We start from the raw sequence: 19,802 nt of genomic DNA on the forward strand, positions 1-19,802 counted from the left end.
TCTGAAAGCCACTGGGTTGACCTGTTGGATGACCTCAAATGGTCCCAATCTTTTGGGTCTCAATTTCTTGCAACCCCCCTTGAACGGCAACCCTTGGGTTGACAGCCAGACCTGACTCCCCACCCTAATGGTTTCACCTTCCCTTCTGCTCTTGTCTGCCTGCCTCTTATATTCTTCTTTGGCCCTTTCTAAGTTGAGTTGGAGTTGCCGATGGATCGCTTCCATTTCATCTACAAAATGTTCGGCGGCCGGGACACTCCATCTCTCCCCTCCTCCCCCTGGAAACGCCCTGGGGTGGCACCCATAATTAGCCAAAAAGGGGCTCATCCCGGTGGACACATTATCCGCATTATTGTAGGCAAATTCCGCTAGCGCCAACTTTTCGACCCAATCGTTCTCTCTGTCATTAACATAACACCTCAGGTATTGTTGGAGGATACCGTTTGCTCTCTCCGCCTGCCCATTGGTTTCAGGGTGCCTGGCAGTCGAAAAGTTGACCTCTACGTGCAACAAGCTCATAAGTTTCCTCCAGAACCTGGACGTGAACTGTTTCCCTCTGTCGGAGACCACCCTCAAGGGGGCGCCATGCAGCCTAAAAATATGTTCTACAAACAATTTCGCTGTTTCTTCCGCCGTGACTGCATGTGAGCAAGCTACAAAGTGACCCATCTTAGTTAACAGGTCTACTACGACTAGTATGGCGGTTTTCCCCTGGGATTTAGGCAGATCAGTCATAAAATCTATCGATACCGCCTCCCACGGTCGTTCTGGTGTGGGTAACGGTTCTAATAACCCCGCTGGCGCCCGCCTTTCTCCTTTGGCTCTCTGGCATTGGTCACACCCTCTTACATACTCCCGTACATCCTCCCTCACCTTGGGCCACCAAAACTCCCTGGTCACCAACCACATGGTCTTGTGTTGCCCAAAATGCCCCGCTGTGGGGTTGTCGTGCAGCTGTTTGAGTACTCTCCCCCTCAATTCCCCTTCGGGTATATATAGTGCCCCTTTGTAATACAATGCCCTGTTTCTTTCTTCAAAACCTCCGGGGTCTTCTCCCTCTCTCCTTAAACCTCTGAGCTTATTCTGGGCGTACTCATCATTTACCGTTCCCTCTACCAGTTCCCTTTGCCCCACCCAGGCCGCCCCACACACCCAGCGGTCCTCTGGGATGATATGTCTCTCTTCAGGCGCTCCCTCCCCCTCCAAATATTCAGGTTTGCGTGAGAGAGCGTCCGCTCTGATGTTTTCTGGACCTGGCACATAGCAAATTTCAAAATGGAATTTGGATAACTCCTGGGCCCACCTCACTTGTCGTTGGTTGAGCACTCGTGCCGTTCTCCAATACTCCAAATTCTTGTGGTCCGTACACACTTGCACCTTATGCTGTGCGCCAATTAGTAAATGTCTCCATCTCCGGAACGCTTCGTGAATGGCGAGTAGTTCTCGGTCATATACGGTGTAGTTCCTCTCGGATTTGTTCAGCTTACGCGAAAAGAAGGCACACGGTCTCCACTCCGACTTATTCTTCCCCGGCTGAAGCAGCACTGCCCCCACCGCCCGGTCTGAGGCATCAGTTTCCACTCTCATTGGTTTTTGTAAATCCACATGCAGGAGCTGTTCTTCCGAAGCGAATGCCCTTTTCAATTCCTCAAATGCTTGCTCCGCCTCCGCCGTCCAAACGAATTTCTTCTTGCTGCTGAGACAGTCCGTGATGGGAGCCGTTAAGTGGGCAAAGTTCTTGATGAACTTACGGTAAAAGTTCCCAAACCCTAAGAACCTTTGCACATCCTTTTTCGTTTTCGGTGTCTTCCATTCCAGCACCGCCTGGACCTTGCCTGGATCCATGGCTAATCCCTTGTCTGATAAGCGGTACCCCAGGAATTCCACCTCCTTGGTGTGAAACTGACACTTCTCCAATTTCACCCACAGCTGGTTTGCTTGCAGTTGGCTCAGCACTTCCCTGACATCCTTTACATGCTGCTCCTCATTCTCTGAATATATCAACACGTCATCGAGGAAGGCCACGCAATTCTTGTAGAGCAGAGGTCCCAGGACGTGGTTCATGAACGAGTGAAAACATGCTGAGCCTCCTTGTAATCCGAATGGCATAACGAGATATTCAAAAGCCCCCAAAGGGGTGAACATGGTGGTTTTCCATTCATCCCCCTTCCTTATCCGTATCAGGTTGTATGCCCCCCTCAGGTCCAGTTTAGTGAATATCTTTCCCTTCCTCACCCTGGTCAAAATGTCATCAATTCTGGGCATGGGGAAAGCCACTGGTTCTGACACTGCATTTAGGGCTCTAAAGTCCACTACAAGTCTCGGTTTATCCGTGTGTTTTTTGTCCACAAAAAACACTGGGCTGCCCCCCACCGCTCTGGACTCTCTGATGAAACCTCTCTTCAGGTTTTTATCAATAAACTCCCTTAACTCCTGCATTTCCCTGTCTGACATGGCGTACAGCTTGCCCACTGGGAGCTGGGCTCCAGGGACCAGGTTAATTTGGCAGTCAAAGGCTCTATGCGGTGGTAGTTTATCTGCTTCCCTTTCGCTGAAGACCTTGCTCAGGTCAGCGTATTGTTTGGGCACCTTCCCTTTGTCCGCCACTTCCGTCCCTGCTAGAAAGGCTTTTGCCCCTTCCGGCACCTTTCCCTCTCTGCAGTGTTCCAGGCAATGTGCTGACCCAAAGGAGACCACTCTCTGATGCCAGCCCACTAGCGGATCATGCAACGCTAGCCAGCTCATTCCCAAAATAACGGGAGCCCCTCCCAGGGTGGCCACATTGAACGCTATCCTTTCGGTGTGCCTGGCCACCCTCATAACCATTGGGACGGTCTGTAGGCTAACTTCTCCTCCCAACAGCTCCCTCCCATCTATCGTGGTCACCTGCAGGGGGTTGCTTAAAGGGAGTATCTGTATCTGGTGTTCAGCTGCAAACTCCTTACTCATAAAATTACAGGAGCTGCCTGAGTCCAACAGCGCCTTTGTCTTTAGTGGGTATCCGTTTGCCAGCTCTAGCAACACCTCTATTACTAGGGCTGGTCTTGGAGGTTCCGGAGTGGGCACTTTTACTGCTCCTTGGCCTGGCTGCTGTGCCCTGACGGTGGCAGCCAGGCGTTGGCTTTTACTGGCTCCTGGACTCCCTCCTCCTTCCCCCCAACAGCTCCCGCCATCCCTTGCCATTCCTTTCTTTGCGGGCAGACTCTGGCAAAGTGACCTGGCTGCTGGCAGAGATAACATTTCTTGGTGCTCTTCCCCTCCTTCTTCCTCCCTTCACTGGGATTTGGAACAGCGCGCGCGCTGTTCCAATTTCCATCGGCTCTCCTGGCGGGAAATTTGGCTCCGGAATCTCTGGAATGCGGAAATCCCTCCAACGCTCTCCTTTCCCTTCCCGCTTCTCCAAGGCTCTTGCCTCCTGGCGCGCTCCAATGGTCAGCGCTGATTTGGTCAGCTGGTCCATAGACTCCGCCCTGGGCGCCCGGGAAAGTTCGTCTTTCACCGCCGAAGAAAGCCCCTCTTCAAAAAGCATTTGAATGGGTTCCGCCGATAGATCCCACCCTAATTTATGTATCAGCATTGTAAACTCAGTCCAGTACTCCCGAACCGATCGGCTCCCCTGTTTACAAGCCATCAATTGTCTGCGCACCAGTCCCTGTTCAATCTCGCTGGAAAACATCAAATCCATGGCGCGGAAAAACTTCCTCGTGTCCTTCAGCATTTCACTATTCCCTGCCATCAGGGGTCTAACCCAGTCTCTCGCCCCCCCTTCGAGATGGCCCACCACAAACGCCACTCGCGATGCCTCGTTGGGAAAGTCGTCAAACTGCAGCTCTAGAGCATACTGCATCTCTGTCCTAAAGGCTTGATAGTTCCTGGGGTCCCCCCCAAACGTCTGCACCAATCCTGGCATCTTTCTTGCTAGTGTAGCGCCTTTTGCCTTTTCTGCATCCTGCGCCCTCCTTTCCTCTAGCCTCGCCGTTTGCAGCGCTAGCTGGACTTCCAACACCCTGTACCTTTCTTCCAGGCTTGGACCCTCTCCAGCTCCTCCTGCTCCCCCGGCTCCGGCTGGGTTGCTCATGATGCCTCTCTGCACAAGCTGCTTTCAGGGACTGTCCGATTGCTGTGATGGGATGGTGAGCTGCTTGTGCGTAAAATCCTAGTCCCTCAGAGTTTGGCTAAGTCCACAAACCTCTGTCTGTGACGGAGCTCCTTAAGCATGGCTCCATCAGTCGCTCGTAGAATCGGACAGTGGGCGTTTACGGAACTTCTTCCAGCATAAAAGCTCCTTAACGGAAACGCGTCTTCTGGACTCTCGGCGTGACAGTTTCCGGCGAGGAGTAGGTGTCCCTATGGGAGGTCCTGAAACCTCCCCACTATTTTCGCTGGAAGTGTCTCTGAGCCCTCCCTCCGACTCACTTTCCCTTGGAACTCCACCTCTCCCCCTGCTGGTTCCCTCCTCAGCTGAATACTCTCTCTCAGCCTCTGTGAGCCCTTTCACCTCCTGCTCCTTCGATGGCAGTTCCCTGACAGAAACCATCTCGATTTGAGGATTGGAAGAACAGAAAAAATCACACAGGATTAATATTGGTGTTTATCGGCTTAAGGAGACTATCAGAAGAGATCATAAAGAAAAAAGAGAAAATATATGAACAAGATGTGATGTGGAAACAGCAAGATAAGATGGGATAGAATTATGAACTCTGTTTGGACTGATTTGGATTGATTTGGACATTAATGCAGTAGCAAGAAGATGATCAGAATCCCCCTTCGGATCTTGAAATATGGGTCCCCCCAACAAAATTTAAAATTCGGCTTTGTAATTCGGAATTTATGTGATGTGATTTAATTTGATTTGATTGGCCGGTTAATAAAAATTATTAAAAAACAAAACAAAACAGAGAGAGGTGATGGAGGCAGAGTAATGGGGAGGTTGTACAGAAAGCAATATAAACCAAGGAATAGAGGCGGGGAGAGAAAGAGAAAGAAAGAGAGAGAGAAAAGTCCTATTAAGGATGACATAACTGCAGTTTGAGCATAGAAAAACTGGTATACACTTACCATCATTGTGTTTCAGCTATTACCTATGATGTTTTCCTAGATGCCTTCTTCTTATTTGTATACCACCCTGTACCCACAGGTCTCAGGGCAGTTACAACATAAAAGCACAATATAAAAAGGTAAAGGTACCCCTGCCCGTACGGGCCAGTCTTGACAGACTCTGGGGTTGTGCTCCCATCTCACTCAAGAGGCCGGGGGCCAGCGCTGTCCGAAGACACTTCCGGGTCACGTGGCCAGCGTGACAAAGCTGCATCTGGCGAGCCAGCGCAGCACACGGAAACGCCGTTTACCTTCCCGCCAGTAAGCGGTCCCTATTTATCTACTTGCACCCGGGGGTGCTTTCGAACTGCTAGGTTGGCAGGCGCTGGGACCGAGCAGCGGGAGCGCACCCCGTCGCGGGGATTCGAACCGCCGACCTTTCGATCGGCAAGCCCTAGGCGCTGAGGCTTTTACCCATAGCGCCACCCGCGTCCCCTAAAAGCACAATATAAAAACACCAAATACATAAAAAAAACCCAAACAACCTAATAACCCGCCCCCTGCCAAGCACACTTTAAAAGGACATTGGATGTCCATCAGTCAAAGGCCTGGTTAAAGAGGAGCTTTTTTGCCTGGCACATAGAGGTGTCTAATGAAGGCGCCAGGTAAATCTCCCTGGGGAGAACATCCCACAAACAGGGAGCCACTACAGAATTCTTTGTCGTTTAGCACTGCATTGAACTATTTGTTTCTTTGTGTCAGGGTATTAATGGTGTAAGTTTTGATTCTTGCTATTTTTATATAGTTCCAAACAGAGGAAACAGAACTGTTCGAAACGAGTAACATCTTCAAAAAACATTACATTTTTTTTTAAAAAAAAACCTTCAACGCAAGGTTAAATCTATTCACTGTCATCGTCATTATTGTGTGGGTTTGGGAATGGGTCAATTCATATGTTTACAAGCTATTATACACTTCCGTTTGAGTCTGTTGTACAAACCATATCTAGTAGTACATTCATGTTTACTTTTTGCACATCCACAGAGCGTGATGTTCATACACTTAGAGAAAAGACTTTTTAACAACAGCTGCCTTAGTTGCTGGAGCATCCACTTTGGATTCTATGGCTTTTTCCCAGTCACATTTTACTAAATTAAGCCTTTGTGGTGGTGGTAATGGGAGTGTTGAAGTAGCACATTTTGGGTTGGTGGCACATTTTAAATCTTGCTCTTCTTTCTGTTTCTGAACTGAACACACCACAGGGAGAGTGGAAGTCCTTGCGTAAGGCTCCACTGTCAGGGCTCATGAGCTGAATCCTGCCCAAAGTCTTCAGCTGCGGCCAGGGATCCTGAGAGTCACCTAGCCCAACTTTCTGCAACGCAGGAGGTATCCTGCCCACAGCTGTCCCTGGGTGGGCTTGAAGCACCTACCTTCTCACTAGCAGCCAGACACATGACCATAAAAATGCACCATAAGTGCAGCAAAAGAGAGTAGAGACCATACAGGAGATGGGTGTGATGTTTCCTTTTTTGCTTCTCGCCCTCTGGTTTGGAAGGGCAAGAATAGCCCTTCAGAAGAAAAGTACAGTGGTACCTTGGGTTACATATGCTTCAGGTTACATACACTTCAGGTTACAGACTCCGCTAACCCAGAAATAGTGCTTCAGGTTAAGAACTTTGCTTCAGGATGAGAACAGAAATTGTGCTCCGGTGGCATGGCAGCAGCAGGAGGCCCCATTAGCTAAAGTGGTTAAGTGCTTCAGGTTGAGAACAGTTTCAGGTTAAGTACAGACCTCCGGAACGAATTAAGTACTTAACCCGAGGTAAAAAGGTAAAGGTACCCCTGCCCATACGGGCTAGTCTTGACAGACTCTAGGGTTGTGCGCCCATCTCACTCAAGAGGCCGGGGGCCAGCGCTGTCCGGAGACACTTCTGGGTCACGTGGCCAGCGTGACATCGCTGCTCTGGTGAGCCAGAGCCGCACACGGAACGCCGTTTACCTTCCCGCTGGTAAGCGGTCCCTATTTATCTACTTGCACCTGGGGGTGCTTTCGAACTGCTAGGTTGGCAGGCGCTGGGACCGAGCAACGGGAGCGCACCCCGCCGCGGGGATTCGAACCGCCGACCTTTCGATTGGCAAGCCCTAGGCGCTGAGGCTTTTACCCACAGCGCCACCCGCGTCCCCAAGGTACCACTGTACTATAACAAATTCATTCTCTCCAAAGAACAAGGAAAGAGGCTTGGGTGGGGTTTTTTGTTGTTGCTGCTGATTTCAGCATGCTGCTGAAATGTGTTAATTATAGCTCAATTAATTTTATTATCCTTCATATGAAAATCCACCTACCACCTACACCCCCCCATAAGACAATGAGTGGCATTCAAGTAGGTTTTACTCAGGGTAGACCTATTGAAACGAATGAACCTAAGTTAGTCATGTTCATTTCAGTGGGTCTACTCTGAGAAAAACTTGGCCAGCGCTCATGACACTTTTTCTGCTGATGTTATTTCCCTCTGAGGACCCAAGCTGCCTCCCATCTCTCCTCTGAACCCCACTTCCGGGGACAAACATTCCTGCTGTTTCCAGCAACTGAAAATGGAGTTATATTTTCATGACATTTGGAAAACATTTATTCAATTTTCACCGTAATAAAAACCAGGAGATACAAGCTTCCCCCACATCACCATAATCACATTTAGATCATGAAGGTGGCTGTGGCTTCCTTAGAATGGCACAGTCCTTGTGCAGAGTGACCTGCTACTCTTTGTGAGAGGCCACCAAACTCTGCTTGTCTGGCTGGTCTGGTTTCCAAGTGCCTGGATGGAGCAGGTCTCCTAAAAAGAGGACATGCAGCCGCCTCAGCTTTTGGAGAAGGCAGTAAGACACATTAAGGGTGGAGAGAGACAACAGTTTCAAGAGAGCTGTAACTGACTTGAGAGGCTTTGCTTTTCATAGCGTGCATACATACCTTTTTCTGGTCAACTCTGGCCACTTTTGCAGGTCTGTGGAACACTATTGTGTTTGTTGTTTAGTCGTGTTCGACTCTCCGTGACCCCATGAACCACAGCATGCCTTGGAAACACTCACTTTCTTCTCAAAGCTTCTCCATGGCAATAATTTTCTTGGCAAAATACTGGAGCGGTTTGCCAGTTCCTTCTCCAGGTGAAACACTATAAGCACCTGTAAAAACTTTAGCAGCAATGAAGTGATATGAGCAGATATTACTTTTTCCACCCACCTTCAATTCACAGTGGTCCATCTTCCATTTAGTTCCTTTAAAGTGGACATGAATGGCCAGAACAACTCATCTGATAATTGGTGGTGGTGATTTGTGAAAAGTGAGGGCACACGATTTAATAAGTTATGTTGCAAAGGATAGCTAGTCTGATGGCTACATTGGAGAATGCCCAGGACACTCTTCCTGAATAATTAAATTGATGGGGACAGACAGCAGGCTAGTTCATGCATTTTTCAGAGAAAACAGGACCCATGCCTTTTCCAGTGTGGCTGATAACAGAAAAGGAAATCCTGATGCTTATTTTGTAGTAAGTTGCTCTCTCACATGTGATATTCCTTTCCCAGGCAAGGCTGCAGAGCAAACTGAATCCTGCCAGTTGGGTTTTCAGACAGGCTATGACACAAAGTCTACCCAGGATATTATCCTAAAGGTGAAAAGTGGAGTTTATATTGCACTCTCTCTTTTTTAAGGCCAGTGTGACACATTATCTAGAGCGTTTTGAGTTTGAATATGGAAACCCCAGGTTCAAATTCTCATTAACTTGCCAAATGCACTGCATGAGCTTGATTCAATCAATTTTCCTCAGTCTAGCCTATGTCAAAGGGCTTTTGTCAGGCTAATACATGGGGACAAAAGTGTGGTGTAACAACTGGATAAAATTGCAGTCCGGACTTCTGTTGAAAAATCTCCCATCTCTAACAAGGAGAATGCTGAGATTGCAGGTCAGTGGTTATTCATCATCTTCCGGGGTCTTCCTCGCCCTGCAGTAGTCTAAGATTTGACTTAAAATTTATGCTCCGCAGATTGTGAACATGGCCAAAAGAGCCAAAAACCTTCTGAGGAGGGTGAAAGGAGTCCCTGGCTTCCACCACAGTAAGTGCAAGAAGTACGAAAAACTGGAAAGCACCTTTGCTAAAAGAAAAAGGCAGATAGAGACAAGAATATGTGCGAGCTGTCTTAGGTCCTTAACTAGCCTAGAGCCCCTTTACATTCCTCTTCATTTTTCACTTATAGGCAGCGCTGACCTAGTTTTAAACAGAGCTGATTAGTTTGTGCCTTAACTGTGATCTAGGCTTTTAGTACAAAGACAATGAAGATTCTTTTTTTGGGGGGGGGGAGCTGGAAGGCTGGCTTCTTAGGAATTACTCAGGAAAAACTGCTGATATCTTTTTCTTTTTTGTTTAAGAAACACCATTTTCATATATGCAACTTTATTTCAGGAATTATTGGTAAGCTTTGGTACATTGCTTACGACAAAACATTCCCACTCACTCCTCCTGCAGATGTCTAGCTAAGCTACCTATGACAGGATGAGAAGTCTCGCTCCTGTTCTTTCCTGTGGTACCTAAGTGCTCATTTCTTTGTTCCTCATCCCATGTGGAGGCCACCAAACGCTTCTCTAGAGTCACACACATTGAGCATATAGTGAGTCAGGCCAAATGAATGGAATCTCCATGCCAGAACTGGCTATCAGAGAGAACATGTACTTGAACTGACTCACATGTACAAAGGTGCTCAGTACAAAGGTTATGCCCAGCGCATGGAGCACTGCCACCGAAGCGTGTTCTGGAGCCTTCCACACAGCAGTAGACAAGTTCTGCTGTATATATTTGGCATTTTTGTCAACAAGGACCCATGACCAGGGCTGGATAATCATATGAAAGACTCGGGCCCCTCCTGCAGCTTAACCACCATGTGGATATGACCAATTTGTGTGCTGCTGTCTCTGATGAGCCCTTTGAACACAATTATCCTTCAAAATGAGAAAGAAGGTTCTATATTCTGAAGAAATGCAAAATGTAAGGAGGTTAATGAGCACAAGGGAGCAGAGCAATCATGCTTACTGTACTACAGATGGCACATTTGAAATGCATGATGGCTGGAAAGGGAGAAGGGTTCTTGCTCCTGCACAAGTCTCCATAATGGCAAAGGAGGAGGGTGCAGGCAGCACTGCCAAGCAAAGGAGCTCAGGAATCAGTTCAGCATCAAACACCCATCATGTCTGAAGATATGGAGGTCAGAAATAAATGCAAGGGAGCAAAGAATAAAGACCTACATTGGGATCGTCTGCTCCTGTGGATCCTGCCACAGTCGCCTCACCTTGAGTCATTGGGGGGGGGGGGGAGGGCAGGCCCTGTCAATGATGAAACAGTCCCTGCCCTCAGGATTACAACCTAAGGAGAGAGATGATGCAGAAGGAAACTGGGAGTAGAGGAAGAGATCTAACTACTTTCTCGACACCAGTGGTTCCAGTTAGCTAATTACTGAGGACCCCCTATTTTTCAAAAACCAAGCCGTAGACCCCCTTCTTTTGAAAATTTTGATAATATGGTAGTAATTGGAAATCACTGACCTACACGATGCATAATTTTACACACCTCTGTTTTGTCGCCTTTTTTTCTAAGTTAAAATGCCCCCAAAGCTTTTGTTGTAACCTTTCTTTGCAGAGAAGATGCTCAAGCCCCTGATCATTTTGACTGCCCTTTTCCAACTCTACATCCTTTTTGAATTGAGGTGACCACAACTGTACAGAGTATTGCAAGTGCAGTCCAACCAATTGCTGTTGTTTAGTCGTTTAGTCGTGTCCGACTCTTTGTGACCCTGTGGACCAGAGCACACCAGGCACCCCTGTCTTCCACTGCCTCCCGCAGTTTGGTCAGACTCCTGTTCGTAGCTTTGAGAACACTGTCCAACCATCTCGTCCTCTGTCGTCCCCTTCTCCTTGTGCCCTCCATCTTTCCCAGCATCAGGGTCTTTTCCAGGGAGTCTTCTCATGAGGTGGCCAAAGTATTGGAGCCTCAGCTTCAGGATTTGTCCTTCCAGTGAGCACTCAGGGCTGATTCCCTTAAGAATGGATAGGTTTGATCTTCTTGCAGTCCATGGGACTCTCAAGAGTCTCCTCCAGCACCAGAATTCAAAAGCATCAATTCTTCGGCAATCAGCCTTCTTTATGGTTCAGCTCTCACTTCCATACATCACTACTGGGAAAACCATAGCTTTAACTATACAGACCTTTGTCGGCAAGGTGATGTCTCTGCTTTTTAAGATGCTGTCTAGGTTTGTCATTGCTTTTCTCCCAAGAAGCAGACGTCTCTTAATTTCGTGGCTGCTGTCACCATCTGCAGTGATCATGGAGCCCAAGAAAGTAAAATCTCTAACTGCCTCCATTTCTTCCCTTTCTATTTGCCAGGAGGTGATGACAATCTTAGTTTTTTTGATGTTGAGCTTCAGACCATATTTTGCGCTCTCCTCTTTCACCCTCATTAAAAGGTTCTTTAATTCCTCCTCACTTTCTGCCATCAAGGCCTGGAGTTGACTGTGGCTCAGATCATCAGCTTCTTATTGCAAAATTGCAGCTTAAACTGAAGAAAGTAGGAAAAACCACTGGGCCAGTAAGACACAATCTAAATCAAATCCCTTATGAATACACAGTGGAAGTGAGGAACAGGTTTAAGGATTTAGATTTGGTAGACAGAGTGCCTGAAGAACTATGGATGGAGGCTCATAACATTATACAGGAGGCAGCAACAAAAACCATCCCAGTGAAAAGGAAATGCAAGAAAGCAAAGTGGCTGTCCAATGAGGCCTTACAAATAGCAGGGGAGAGAAGGCAAGCGAAATGCGAGGGAGATAGTGAAAGATACAGGAAATTGAATGCAGATATCCAAAAAATAGCAAGGTGAGACAAGAGGGCCTTCTTAAATGAGCAATGCAAAGAAATAGAGGAAAACAGTAGAAAGGGAAAAACCAGAGATCTGTTCAAGAAAATTGGAGATATGAAAGAAACATTTCGTACAAAGATTACCATAATAAAGGACAAAAGTGGAAAGGACCTAACAGAAGCAGAAGACATCAAGAAGAGGTGGAAAGAATACACAGAGGAATTATACCAGAAAGATATGGATGTCTTGTACACCCCAGATAGTGTGGTTGCTGACCTTGAGCCAGACATTCTGGAGAGTGAAGTCAAATGGGCCTTAGAAAGCACTGCTAATAACAAGGCCAGTGGAAGTGATGATATTCCAGCTGAACTATTTAAAATTTTAAAAGATGATACTGTTAAGGTGCTACACTCAATATGCCAGCAAGTTTGGAAAACTCAGCAGTGGCCAGAGGATTGGAGAAGCTCAGTCTACATCCCAATCCCAAAGAAGGGCAGTGCCAAAGAGTGTTCCAACTACCGCACAACTGCACTCATTTCACACACTAGCAAGGTATGCTTAAAATTCTACAAGAAAGGCTCAAGCAGTATGTGGACCGAGAACTCCCAGAAGTGCAAGCTGGATTTCGAAGGGGCAGAGGAACCAGAGACCAAATTGCAAACATGCGCTGGATTATGGAGAAAGCTAGAGAGTTCCAGAAAAACGTCTACTTCTGCTTCATTGACTACGCAAAAGCATTTGACTGTGTCGACCACAGCAAACTATGGCAAGTTCTTAAAAAAATGGGAGTGCCTGATCACCTCATCTGTCTCCTTAGAAATCTCTATGTGGGACAAGAAGCTACAGTTAGAACTGGATATGGAATAACTGATTGGTTCAAAATTGGGAAAGGAGTACGACAAGGCTGTATATTGTCTCCCTGCTTTTTCAACTTATATGCAGAATTCATCATGCGAAAGGCTGGACTGGATGAATCCCAAACCGGAATTAAGATTGCTGGAAGAAATATCAACAACCTCAGTCGAACCATAGATTTGTATAAAACCTTTAAGGATACTGACAAGCTTTGTGGCAAATCCCTTTCCTAAAGCTAAAGGTAAAGGTACCCCTGCCCGTACGGGCCAGTCTTGACAGACTCTGGGGTTGTGCGCCCATCTCACTCTATAGGCCGGGGGCCAGCGCTGTCCGGAGACATTTCCGGGTCACGTGGCCAGCGTGACATCACTGCTCTGGTGAGCCAGAGCCGCACACGGAACGCCGTTTACCTTCCCGCCAGTAAGCGGTCCCTATTTATCTACTTGCACCCGGGAGTGCTTTCGAACTACTAGGTTGGCAGGCGCTGGGACCGAACAACGGGAGCGCACCCCGCCGCGGGGATTCGAACCGCCGACCTTTCGATCGGCAAGCCCTAGGCGCTGAGGCTTTTACCCACAGCGCCACCCGCGTCCCTCAATCCCTTTCCTAATTATCCCAAATAAAGAATTTGCCTTCTCCCCACAGCAGCCACAAACTAGGTCTATGCTTTCTCTAAGCTATACATCATGACATGGAGATCCATTTCCTGGTCAGGCACCATGAGCTCAGACCCCTACGTGTATATAAAAAGTTAGGATTTTTGCTCCAGGCTCCATCACTTTGTACTTACTTATACTGAACTGCATTTACCACTTTAACCTTTTCATCCAGTTTGGAGAGATCCCTTTATCAACCTAAACTTAAGACCCTTTATAATAAGATTGCCATATTTCAAGAAGTAAAAATCTGGACGATCAGCAGCTTTTTTGGAGAGACTGCTCCAAAAGCAATCACCATGAGTTGTTGAGCTTTGAAGCAATCACCATGAGTTCTTGAGCTTTTTGTGGGTGATCATTTGCATGTGCCCCCAATGCTCCCAGGGTCTCTTGTCAGGAGCCCATCAGATCACTAGATCACCCCAATCCACATGCTTATTGATGTTCTCAAAAAACTCTAAATGATTAGTGAGGCAGGACTTACCCTGGTGGAAGCCATCTTGATTCTTCTTCAGCAAGACTTGTTCTTGAATATGCTTCATAATGTCATCTTATCTTTCCATCATTTTACCCAGGACAGATGTGTCATTTTACCCAGGACAGATGTGTAATCCCCTGAATACCTTTTAAAAAATTGGTGTTAATGTTGGTTCCTTTCCAGTCCTCTGAGGCTGATCTTAGGGAGAAGTTACATAGTTCTGTTAAAACATCAATTTCACGTTTGGGTTGATATTTTCTTATTTTTTAGTTTGTCAGTAAGGACTAGAACTTCATCTCTTGTCACTACTGTATACCTCAGTTCCTCAGACTCCTTGCTGAAAAACTCAAGCTTAGGAAAGGGAATCTGCCCTACATCTTCACAGTGAAGATAAATGCGAAGAATCCACATTTTCACAGTTCCCACATTTGCTTATAATGTGGAAAGGTCATCACAACTGGAAGATTTGTAGTGCTCATATACACAGAGCTTTCAATAACACCTTTTTTTTGTATATATGTCTTTCTCAGTGATGGAGAATACATGTGGAATACTGAAAAAGTACTTAGGAGCACAATATATTCTTTGACATTATTCAGAGCTGTTACTCACATTCCATTCCATTCTTTGAGCCTTCTTCCTCTGCCATCTTGAATAAAGAGGGATGCTCCAGGCCGCGTGGGAGACGTTTCTGTTGAACTGCAACATCTTCATCCCATATAGTTTGGTTGGAAGGAAATACTAGGGGTCAAACTACACTACAGATTACTTAAGCATACTTTTTTGTTTTGAGGAAAAGAAGCTAACCATACAATGAGCAGTAAATAGCAATTGCACCTCTCTTCCTCTTCCCCACAGCAGAAGTTAGAAAGGCAGGGGGAGACCCTCCTCATAGCAGCAGCTGTTCTGAGGTCTACTGCTTCTGCTTCTGCTCCTAGCTCCTAGCTTCTCTCTCCTGCTCACCCTCTCTGAGCAGCCTGGCAGGAAGGACTGGGCCACTGCTTCTACCTAGAGAACAGCAACATTCTCTTTATCACTCCCTTTAAATCAGCCCACCTGTGCTTCATTCTTCCCACTGTTAACTGTTATAAAGTTGCTGGACACCACCCCCCAGCCGCCAACAACTTTTACTGCCTATCCTACTTGTGTAGGGCGGGGGGGGCAACACCCCTCCCCATTTTAAAAAGAATTAGAGCCCCCAGACGAAAAGGAGCCTAGGGTCCAATGTGCGCAGGCCCAATCCATGCCATTGTATCCTTCCAAAATCACACTGTTTCTAACTACACATCCTGGACTTAGTATGCAAAGGTCCTTGTTGAAATGTGACCTCTCATATGGGCCTGGTTCACATGTCACAGTAAGCCAAATTATGGTGCACTGGGATTGTGCAAATGTCCTGGATCCTGGAGAAGATATTGTAGCTGCTTTGCTTGGTGCAGTGCAGCAGGTAAAGTGAAGCTTGGTTAAGTCTGTCAGCTGAACGCATGACTGTGCTTGAGTTCTCTTTTGCTTAACCAGCTGCTGTACTCAGTTGTAAGGACCAGTCAGTCAGTTTTATTGCACATAGCCAAAGGCTGCCGCAAAGTACACAGAATCATTCAACAATTAAAAGAAAATAGACTGGATTGATACAAAAAACTTAAAACATTTATATTATCAAGACATACCTACTCTAAACAGAGCTATAAAAGTACCTTAATATACAAGTTAAGACATTAAACAATAAAATTTATAAGCTAAAATTATCACATGGCCACTAATATATTAAAAAATAATGTTAATTAATACAATGTGCAATTATATTTGGAGTTTGGTGATATAGATAGAATATAGCTTGATGTAGCTAGGGTCAAATAAATTCATCTCCTTTATGGTTGGTGGCTACCTTGGCTATATAATTTGCTCTAATTTTCCTAGCGGCAGCTGCAAAGAGTGCTACACGCCAGGTCACATACTTATCTGTGTCTGCATGGAGATATAAAATCATGTCAGAGGGGTTCTGTCCAGGGGACCTTGTCATTATAGGTGCTAAAAATCTTTCTCTTGCTTCATTATATAAGGGGCAGCGCAATTGATAATGCATAAGGTCCTCTATTTCAGGACATCCCCTAATGCAAACACGTTCCTCTGTTGCTATGCCTCTGTGTCTCCCATCTCTATAACCAGAGTTTATTGAATTTAATCGTAACTCTAAAAGCTTTCTGAAGTTGCACAAAAGTCAATTCATTAAAATAAGATGTATGTTCACAGGCCTCTCTAAGTTTAAAATATCATGGGGTGCATGCAGATGTGTACATAGAGTTTAGATCATTTTTCAGTTGTAAGGACCAGGGAGAAGCAAAACAACTGCAATCTCCTTCTGGGGAGCTTATCTTTGTGTTATATGTAGACACAGCTAGGGAGATACCAACTGGATTTGGGATAGAGAGGAATTCAGATCAATCACTGCACATAGGTTCTACTCTGCTAAGTCTGAATGGCATGAAGTTAACTCTTTATCTCTTTTGAAAAGCCAACATGTCTGGTGCAGAAGGACAACAACAACAAAAGCCTAAAATGTAACATTTCTCTATACACATTGTGTCATCTTATGAAATTGTGCCTGGGTGGAATGCAAATATAAGCAAACAGCTGCCTAAGTTGTCCAAATTTGGGGATTCTGGATTTCAAAACCCTAAATATCTCAGAAGAAGCCAACCTTCAGAGATTGTGCAAATGGTTTTAATGAGGTCTCCTAGAGGTTCAGTGAAAAGTGAATTGAGAACTATAGAGGGGAACACTTATCAGTTCTGTCATGTGCTTCTGTGCCTTGATTGATTGATTGATTGATTGATTTCTATACTGCTTAATATATTATAAGCATCTCTAAGCTGTAAAAAAAAAGAAGCAACAACAGACAACATTTAAAAAGTTACAAAAATACACAGTTACATATAAAAATGTTATATTAATACAAAGTTACTAACATATATAAAAATCAGTTATCGATTCATTTTCCTTCTGACACACCCTCCCTCTTAGCCCTTTGGCTCTCACCCAACGAACTCTCAGCTCACCCACAAAAGTCTCCCAACCAGAAGAGTTCCTAGAACCAGCTGGTCCCATCACCTTAGTCTCTCCCTCTAGACTTGCTAAGAGGGATGGTCCTTCCTCAGGCTGTCCACAGCCATGTCCCGTTCAGCTGCCTTCTCCACACCCAGTTCCAGGTGCAGCATGTTTGTTGAGTTTCCCAGGGGGTCCAGAGGATGGAGAAAGGCCCCCCTCCACTCACGGCGCTTTCTCCCCGCTGGGTCCTCTCCTGCTCCTCTGGCTGCTTGACATGGGGTCAGACCAGCTTCACAGTGGATTAAACAGAAACAAATGCATGCTAATAGTCTCTCAGTGGTGTGTCTGACCTTCATACTGCCCTCAGGACAACGTCAGCACTGAGATGCCACTGCAGCTAGCATGGGAGTATAAATAACCTTTTATAGCTACCCTCTATGAGATGGACTATTAGCCTACTGGGTCACAATTAAACAAAGCAGGTCAAAGGTAAACGAGATCTTTGACAAAAACTGTTCCCCATTAAAGGCTACTGCCCTACGCAGTGTGTCTTTCTATAAGGGATTCTGGCAGATGGTTAGGCCCCTTTACAGTATTTTAGAGTTTCCCTGCATACAAGTGAAATTGGAGTGATATCTGTACTCCTGCATTGCTAATGTGAGTTAAACATAGCAAGTAGACCATCTAGTGATAGGTGACCATTGGCATATCCTCATTATTGTCAACAGCAGCCAAACTTAAGCACGTAGAACTGAATTTGTACATGTCCATCCACCCGGCACTTGTTTCTTTCTCGCCTCCCTCGTTTCCCAATCACTTCTTTTTGGTTGTAGGTTCCCAGGAACAGCGACTTGTCTGTTTTCGCTTGCAAGACTCTTCAAGGTACCTCCTAGTCACCAGAACCTGCCACTTCATATCTGAATCTAATTAGAAATGTGTTACCAACTACTGGCCCTTATGAATATCACTGATAAATATATTTGCTATTTCACCATTTTCTTTGTTACATTAGAATGGTATCTCAGCATCTCTTTCGTTCAAGTGGGGCTCCTTCCACTTTTGTATGTTTGTTCACATTGTATGCAGCTGTTCACATTTATTTTTATCTTAATTTTTAGATGCTAGGAAAACAAATAGACTTCCGGGTTAGCGCCAACGGCAAATGGCTGATTCCCTCCGAGTTCCGGAGGGAATCGGCTCCACAGGATCAGGGTCGTACCGCTGCGGCGACGCGGAGACCCTTAAAAATCACAGGCGGAGAAGCCTGTGAACCTGGTGACTCGGCGGGCACCATTTGCGCCCCCCCGACCTGCGAAGGAGCCTTTTTAAAGGCTCCGGAACGGGGGACGGGGTGAGCGGCGCGGTGCTGTGAGTCGTCTGCTTCTCCTGTGGAGTGAAGCCGCGCTGCCATGGCCGGAGAGCGCTGACTTCTTCTTGTGATTCGGACTTCAAAATAACAACCCGTGAGTAGTATGGAAATTGGACTTTTAAAGAAAATTTTTCAGTGAATTAGGCACAATCGGGGGAGGTGTAAACAGGAAGTCAGCCTCCTCCTCCTGTAAATAATCTAAAGCAAGGACCTGTTAACTAAGGTCGAGAGAATTTTTTCTTTTATCATTTGGCAAAAGATATTAATTTCACGATTTGGCACTAGAAGAAACCTTACTGGAGGATAAGAGCTAATTTTGGGAGCTGAAGTGCCACCCCCCCGGACCCGGGAGTGATCCGCGAGAGCGCCTGCTGAAGGTATTGGAAGAGTTTGACAGCTGTCAAATTAGCTGTCAGACGGAAAAAGAGAACTTTGTTTCTGTTGCTTCTGCTGGCTATATTTGTTACAATTTGACTATATTTTGCTGAAAACAAGGAAGAACTGATACAAACTAATTTGATTTTTGGATTTGAACTGGAAAGAATACTAAGTAACCAAAATTCCTCTAGAGGGGGTTTTGGGACATTACAAGAATGGCTGAAGGAGGGGAAATTCAAGCTGAACTGGACAGAGTCTTTGTTCTCTTGGGAAAGTTACAAGGCCAAATTGATGTTTTGGCTACAAATGTTACAACTCTGGACTTAACAGTAAACAAATTCATTGAATCTGACAAGGAATTGACCCAGGAAGCTCATGCAGCTGAACAAGAAGAGAAACTCAAGAGCTTTGAGAGTGTGAAGAAAGTGATATATGTTCTTCCTGAGAAAAAGGAAGGAGGAGCTGTATTTTTACAGATGATAAAGGAAAGCCAGAGGCCTGACATGATTGTTGTAAAGGAAAATAACTCGATGGTGAAAATTTGGTTTGAATTGGAGACTGAAGAACGGAGAGATCTTCTTGTGTGGAGATCTGAAGACCTAAGGATTACAAATCTGATTAAGGTGGAAGTTGGAGCTTTCGGGACATTTGGACTTAAAAGGAGTAAGAAACAAAATTTAGGCTCCACTTTCAAGTATGGAGGTCTGGTTGGAAGAAATATGGACTTTATTGGACTAGAGCTTCTCCGAGATTTGGTGTTTAACACTAAGGACTATCCAAAAAGCTGGCAGAGAGGAATTGAGAGAGAATTAAGAGCCTCGGACGTGAGATCCCCGGGCTGAAAGTAGATTGACTGATGGACGATTATTGGGGATCGGAACCGGGAAAGGGGGGGTGGAGTTTGGGAATCCAAAGGGTGCATAATTATAATGTGTTTTGCTTTTATTTTGTTTTGTTATTTATATGAGAATTGAGGAAATCGTGGAAGGGAATTTAGGTCGACTTTAGAAAAAGGCTTGAAGAATAAGCATGGATGTATAATTATTGATGTTTATAAGGAAAAATTGGTTTTCTAAAATGAACTAAA

This window comes from Podarcis raffonei, chromosome 7 (genome assembly GCF_027172205.1).
Source record: "Podarcis raffonei isolate rPodRaf1 chromosome 7, rPodRaf1.pri, whole genome shotgun sequence".
In the NCBI taxonomy this organism is placed as follows: domain Eukaryota; kingdom Metazoa; phylum Chordata; class Lepidosauria; order Squamata; family Lacertidae; genus Podarcis; species Podarcis raffonei.